The sequence below is a fragment of the Solea solea genome, chromosome 17 (genome assembly GCF_958295425.1).
Source record: "Solea solea chromosome 17, fSolSol10.1, whole genome shotgun sequence".
NCBI classification, from domain to species: domain Eukaryota; kingdom Metazoa; phylum Chordata; class Actinopteri; order Pleuronectiformes; family Soleidae; genus Solea; species Solea solea.
Genome location: NC_081150.1, coordinates 19,756,169 through 19,763,703, shown reverse-complemented (window position 1 = coordinate 19,763,703; position 7,535 = coordinate 19,756,169).

Genomic DNA, 7,535 nt, shown 5'->3' with positions numbered 1-7,535 from the left:
GGCAGTATTTCTTCTCTACCATAAAACTTCCGGCCCTTTTTAAAAAATCATGCATTTATTTGGCTGAAGATGACCAAAAGCTATATTTTCACACTCTGACCAAATGAATACGGCTCACGTTAATTTTATAACAAAGCAGTGAAAGCGGCAGAGCGTTTAGCCTCCTCCTGTTACTCTGTGATGAATTTGTTATATTTTTTAGCAATAATAATAATCTCCTTTTTGACTAGAGTTGTATGTCAGTATTATGTAAGGTTTAAAGAATTAGGTATTACATTAAAGGATAGGACGTAGTGGTAATTTTTTATTTCTTTATATATATATATTTTTTTTTTTTGCATGTCCATTTAAATCACATGTATTGATGATGATTTTTTTTTAACACACACCCTGAGAAATTAATTCATTTTGGGGCTGCAGTGCACTTTGATGGTTTCATTCAAGTATATTATTGGTGTTACAGAGTTGAAAACTGACGCTCCGTCTTCTGAACCGACTCAAGATTTGACTGAAGAAATCGCTCTTTTGTTTTATACGTTTTGTGCTAACGTGAGAACAAGAATGTCTAAAGTTTAGCGCTTTTTTTGCCATTAGGGTTCAGTTCAGCAGAAGTTTAAAGGGGCGGATCAACATTTTTAATGAATGGGTTATTTTTTAGCCAATTGATATCAGGTGTTGTTTACATTCCTGCCGTGACGTTTACCCAATTGTCCTAATCTGAAATGAACGGAAACAAACAATGTAGTTTTGAGAGAAAACACTGAATGTAAACACAAGTTTTCAAGATTGTTTTACAAGGAAAACTCCACAAGTTTGAAATGTCAGTGCCGTGGACCTGCAGAGCACAGATCGATAACTTAATTAGTTCACATTTGCAAAACTGAGTTTGTGTTTAACGCTGATGGATGTACGGCAATATCAAAGTGAGCAGCATCATAAATATCACAGGCAGGTAATGAGCTACAACGTGCAGTACAAACCTTTATTTTACACATTTTAAAGTGCAGTATTCTGTTCAGGGCTGGAGTGAGACGAGCTCCTGCTGCAGTACAAGTCGGTACTGACCTCTATTTTCTGCTCCACTCACTGATTCTCAACGCCTCCGATTCCCCAAAAATACTCCTCTCTCTCTCTCTCTCTCTCTCTCTCTCTCTCTCCGTGTGAACCTGAAGGTGTTCGACACAGTTTGTGTTCTTGCAAATCAGACGTTCACTATGTATTCTGTGCTGCAAACGTGAAAAGGAAAGCAGGAGAGAGAGAGGCGGGCAAACAGACAGCCGAGCAGAGAAGATCGCAGAAAGGCCGGCAGGCAGGCGGGAAGCGCGAGGTGGCCGAGTGCTACGAGAGCAGACAGCTGGAATGTTAAACTATCACACCAGCGTACACGACATGTCAGCCTCACTTACAGCAGCTCGGAGGCTCGAGCCGCAGAGGGAACAACGAGTCAGAGAACAGTGTGTGTGTGTGTGTGTGTGTGACTCCGCTGCAGTTTAAATCAGTCAGACAGTGATAAACTGCAGTGTGTGAAGGCGACGCCGGAGGTTCACTCAGTCGTCTGAAAACAAAGGCCAACCACAATGAATCAGTTACATTTGCTGTAGTTTTTTTTTTATAAATTCTCTTCGGTTAAAGCTGCAGTAAGCAGGATCACAGTTTGTCGAGTTTCACCTGCAGGACATAAGTTGTAGAGCGGAACTTTAAATGACATTCAAACCAACGTGTTTAGATCCCGTGCTGCGCTGCTGCACACAGGAAGTGATTTCTTTTAGGTCAAGATTGGAGACTGTATATTGTATGTAGTCTTGCGGTCACCAAACGTCCTCCCATTGGATGATACCAGCTGTCAATCACTCTGGTGTCCACTGGAGTCGCCCCCTGGTGGCTAATTTCTAATGTCTTTCATTCCCTCAGTATACTTTTCTTTATTTTTCAAATTTGTATTTCTTATAAATCCATGGTCAAGACAAGACGAAGGCAACAGCAACATTGCACTAGTAAAGCGAGACGACGCGGTTCTCGATATTTTCCTGAAGATCTGATTCTTCCTAACTCAATTCAAGATGGCTGCTTCAAAATAATGTGGCGGTCAAAATGAGGGGATCTTGTCATCTTCCACTATGTCTATTTGTTTAGCTCCCGTTAACTCCTTGGCAGCGTCCATTTAGTTTTTTGACTCATAGAAGCTAGAATGTATGAACTTACTTGAATGTGACGTCATTCCCAGCTTCAACTTCTGATTTCTTGGGCAACTGGAACACACTTCTGCGTCACAGCCACATGTTTTGCTTAGCTCTCTTATCTCGCTGTTGGCGTCCTTTTTGTTGCCTCACTTGTGAATCCTGAGGAAGCTAGCTTGGTACACGCTAACTTGGGTGTGTTGTCATTCCCAGCTGTAACTTCCAAAATGTTACTGACGTTAACAGGAACATACATTTGCTCGTTCTCCACGTTATGTTTGGCTGTCTCTAAACTAAACTTATTTGGTTTTGTTGTCTGGCTCGTGAATTCTTAGAAAGCTAGAATGGTCTGCGCTAACTTGAATTTGACTTCATTCCTAGCTTTAACTTGCGACTTCTGAGACAACTGGAACACACTTCTGCATCGCACTACATGTTACGTTAACGGCATGCTTGGTTTAGCCCTCTAAACTCCTAGTTAGCGTCCATTTTGTTTATCCTATTTATGAAAACTTGGGTCTGACGTCATTCCCAGCCCCGACTTTTGACTTCCTGGGCCACTGGAACACACCATTACATGCTCTGTAGTCATATAATTAAATTATATTCTGAGGAAGCTAGCATGGCACATGCTAACTTGGGTGTGACATCACATTCCCAGTTTAAACGTCCGACCTCTTAGGCAACTGGAACATGTTTGTTTCACGCGGTATGTTTAGTGAACTATGCTTAGTTTTCTAAACTCTAGTAGTGGCATATATTTTGTTGTCATCGGGCTCGTGAATTCCTATGAAGCTAGAATGGTATGCGCTAACTTGAATTTTACTTAATTTCCAGCTTTAACGTCCGACTTCTGAGGCAACTTGAACACACTTCTGCTTCACACAACATGTTACGATAACTGCATGCTTTGCTTAGCTCTCTAAACTTCTTGTTGGCGTCCATTTTTTTGGGAAACTACGGAATATGTGCTCTAAACCTGGGTGTATCGTCATTCCCTCCTCAAACGCCTGACTCCTTAGTGTGAAACTGGAGCACATTTGAGCATTTGTTTCACACTAGTGGGAAACATTTGTTTCACACTAAGTGAACCACATTTAGTTTCTTGCTCTAAACTCGCGCTAACTTGGGTGCAATGTCATTCCCAGCGTCAACTTCCGAACTTCTTAGGCAACTGGAATGCACTTCTGCGTCATATGACACATCACGCTAACATGCATGCTTGGTTTTAGCTTCTTGGTGGCATTCATTTTGTTTCTATTATCCAATTTGTGAAGTTTTTGGGAACGAGAAATACGTTCTAAACCTGCACTGTCGTCATTAAACGTTCACATTATGCGTTTTTGTCCCAAAGCGAGTAGATTTACAAAGAAACGCAAGCCGTGATATAATTGTATCCGTGGTTTCTTCCTAATCGCCACCTGTGTCACTGTTCTCCAGACTTTAGACTGATTTGTCTTCATGTCGATTAGACGAAGACGATTCATTTCTCACTGTCTTTGACGAATGTTTGATTTATTTCAGCCAAAGCCGCCACGTGTTCAATAATAATAATAAAAATGTATTGTTTCTAATCATTAACATCAGTATATGTGCTTCAAAGATTTTTGACACTGAATGACATGTTTGTTTTTTTTCTGGAAAAATGAATGCATTACTTTCAGTTGTGCTATACAGTATATATATAAATATTCACATATATATATATATATTTATTGATTTTCACATCACTGTTCTTTGATTGTATAGTTGCCGTGTATAGGAGCTGTAGGGAGAACCAAACTCACACCTGAATTGTGACGTCGTTAAAGGACAGACCGTATAATCATAGGAGCAAAAAAACTGTTCAGTGATAGCAGGTGTTAAATGTATCAATGTCCTCAGACCATGATTTTGCTGAAATTGCATCATGTAAAATGGGGCAAAAAATAAATATGGACACATGTAGATTCTCTCACTGGTGTGTGTGTGTGTGTGTGTGTGTGTCTGTGTGTGTGTTTGTTTGTGTGTGTGTCTCAGCTGCAGTGAATCATCAATAAAGCAAACACAGGTATGTTTTCCTCACAACAAAACATCAAAAAATGACAAGAAATTCCTCATTATATAAAACAAACCTTTGATTTTCCACGCTACATTAAAATAAGCATTGTTTTGGGGGAAATTGTTCTTAAAAAAAACTCTTGACAAGCAAGTTTTGCACTAGAAAAATAATCTGTCTTTGTCTTAATCTGATATTCCAACTTCTTACTTTGATGAGCTAAAACAATAAAATCTCAACTGCAACAGGTTTGTGTGTTCTCTATAGGTGTGTATGAAGTACGTGTTAAATACTGGGGTACAATTTGTGTGTAAATTAAAAAAAAAAACTTAATCGAGAAAAGAGAAATTAATTTCTTAAATGACAGAATTTCTTTGCTGGTTTTAGGTAAAATGTTCTTACATTTCTTAAAAAACCTAATAAAATGTAATGTTTCCTGCCAAATCAAATCTCCTTGAAGTGTGTTCAGATCGGCGACACCAACGCAAAACTCCAATATGTCACATCATAATGAAGGATGTAGTGTTGCTTCCATTTAATTATTTTTTAATAAAAACTGGCCATTTACCAGTAATAATTTCCTTTTTGTCAATACTGTATGTTTACACTGAGCAAAATTCTATCGGCATTCACAGCAGGCGATCAGTGAGATTGACGAGGTTCATTAGGAAATAATGAAAGTTCTGAAATGTCAAACATAACCAGAGGCACATTCACCAAAAAATGATCTTTAATGAGAAAGTACTGCATGGGAAATTCTAATTACAGTAAATATATTATAGTATTTTGCAGGAGAGATGATTCTAAAATGGCTAATCACTAAGGAAAATGTATTTTTAGGATAAACGTCAGACAATTTCAGATTGTTTTTTGTAGTAAAAGTAATATTAGTAAATAGTAATAGCAAAAATTATAAGTTGGTTTTTAGAATGCACATTTTAACAACATTTAAAACAAATATTTACTTCAATATTAAACTTTTGTAATATTGCAATTCTTTTTTAAATGTGTTATTATTTTTTGGCTCTAGCATTGTTTTGTCATTGTAAAACATTGTCGTTGATGATATTATTTCTTATTTTGTCCATTAAAATTAATAAATAGAAACGCACATTAACAACTTCACAATTATCTGCAAATATTTATTCAAATTATGACTCAACAGAAAAAACAAACAAAAAACTGGCGATTCAACATCGGCACAGCAGACAACGACCAATCAAATGTCACGTATGTCATGGGATCACATGATCACATAATATCTGCTTTATTATACATGCAACAGGTAGACGACACCAGTGGTTCCCAAAGCCTGGGTCGGGGACCCACAGATGGGTTCCAAGAGTTTTTGTGTTCCTGAAAAATTAGAATTTTTGAATTTTGCAAACCATTTAGTAAAAATGTATGCGTTTAAAAAAATAATTACGTTCATCCAGAGTTCACGAACGCGGCATAAACTTTATTTACTGTCGTCATACGTGTTGTGCGTCGCTCTGAAATCACAAAGTCAGAAAAAATAGATTGCACATCCTTTCTCTTACACAACACTGTAGTTTTTGCTGCATTCCATTTGTAGTCAGAACTTGGAATCTCCGAGTTCATGGGGCGTTTCATTTGTAACTGTTGACATGTGGCTACGATGTTCGTGTGTGCAAAATACCATGTAGTGCAGGGGTTTTGTTGTTTTTTAGCTAATGTCCCCCATAGTTGAAGTTGTGTTATGCTAATTTCCCCCATATTTTAACTATTTTTGAAGGTAGTTTCCCACATGGTTGACTTTTTTTTTTAGCTGATTTCACACATAGAACCCGCCCCCTCATGACCAGACTGGACACTCATTGGCCCCGAGGTCGTTGGAGTTTAAGACCCCTGATGTAGAGCTTTGTTATTGTCTGGTATTACTAACAGAGGCTAACAAAGGTTAGCCCTGAGATTTTTCTCTCCCGACTCTTGTAGTTACGACTACAGAGTAACAAAGTAAATGAAAAGCAGCTTTTATTCGTTAACGTTAAAGTACATTAAACCATAATTACAGCTCACTTCTGCAGCCGTGTGGTTTAATCGTTGTCATTTTTTACTGTCGCTCATTTAGCCTCAGCTGCAGCTGCTGCTGGAATATGAGTCATAAAAATAAATAAATATATAAACAGTTTGTCTGCGAGCTAAAAAAAAAGAAGTTAAAACGCCACAATTTCAGAGGCACTTTTAAAGCACGTCGCTCCGACAACCACTTAAACTCAGCAGGTTGTTTCTGCAAAATGTCACATTTTATATTCACACTTTGTTTTTTACTCCTCAGGCCTGCAGAGCCGACGCTGCCGAGTTCAGGGCCCGACCTCATTTCATGCTTGTTAACTTATAAACTCAGAGCGTACATCAAACCTCGGGGTTAAATGCTGGCACTTGAACTATCGGAGCCCCGTGGTCGACGTTAACAGCAGGAACGACTCTGGCACTGAGATATATACAATGTTTTCAGCTAAACCCTCCATTGCTTCACTTCAGGTTCAGATTTGCACCGATGATTTTCACAGCACGGTCAGAACAAACGTGAAGCAGACGGTGAGTTGTGACTGAAACTGTACTGTTTCCGTTTTTAACTTTAGTGAACTCACCTTAAGACTTTCCTGACTGTAAAGATAATAAGGCACAAATTTATGAGGTGACTTTTATAAAGTGGCTTTAAACAGTGTTTTTAAAAAGTGCCGTCACTGATGATCCAGAACGGCACAGACGTACAGGTCATAAGTCCTAAACACTAATGTATATTCAAATGTTCATTTCATCCAATAAGTTGGTTTTAATTCATAATTTGAAGCTCAAGCTTTTATTTTGGTACTTCCTGTGACTGGCAATGTGAATTTCCACATATTAGTTAAATATTTCACCCACTTTCACCCAGAATATTTAACATTTAACATTTAGATTCAACAATTTAATATGTCTACGTCTAAGTTAACAAATATTGCTGTAAATGTGATAACATTTAAAAAATTAAAAAACACTTTTTAAAAATGGGGCCACACGGTGTAGTGTTTAGCACTCTCGCCTTGCAGCGAGAAGACCCGGGTTCGAGCCCCGGTTGGAACAAGGGCCTTTCTGCATGGAGTTTGCATGTTCTCCCCGTGTGTGCGTGGGTTCTCTCCGGGTTCTCTGGCTTCCTCCCACAGTCCAAAAACATGCAATGTGGGGATAGGTAAATTGGACACTCTAAATTGACCATAGGAGTGAGTGTGAGAGTGAATGGTTGTTTGTCTCTATCTGTGTGTGGCCCTGTGATGGACTGGCGAACTGTCCAGGGTGTACACCGCCTATCGCCC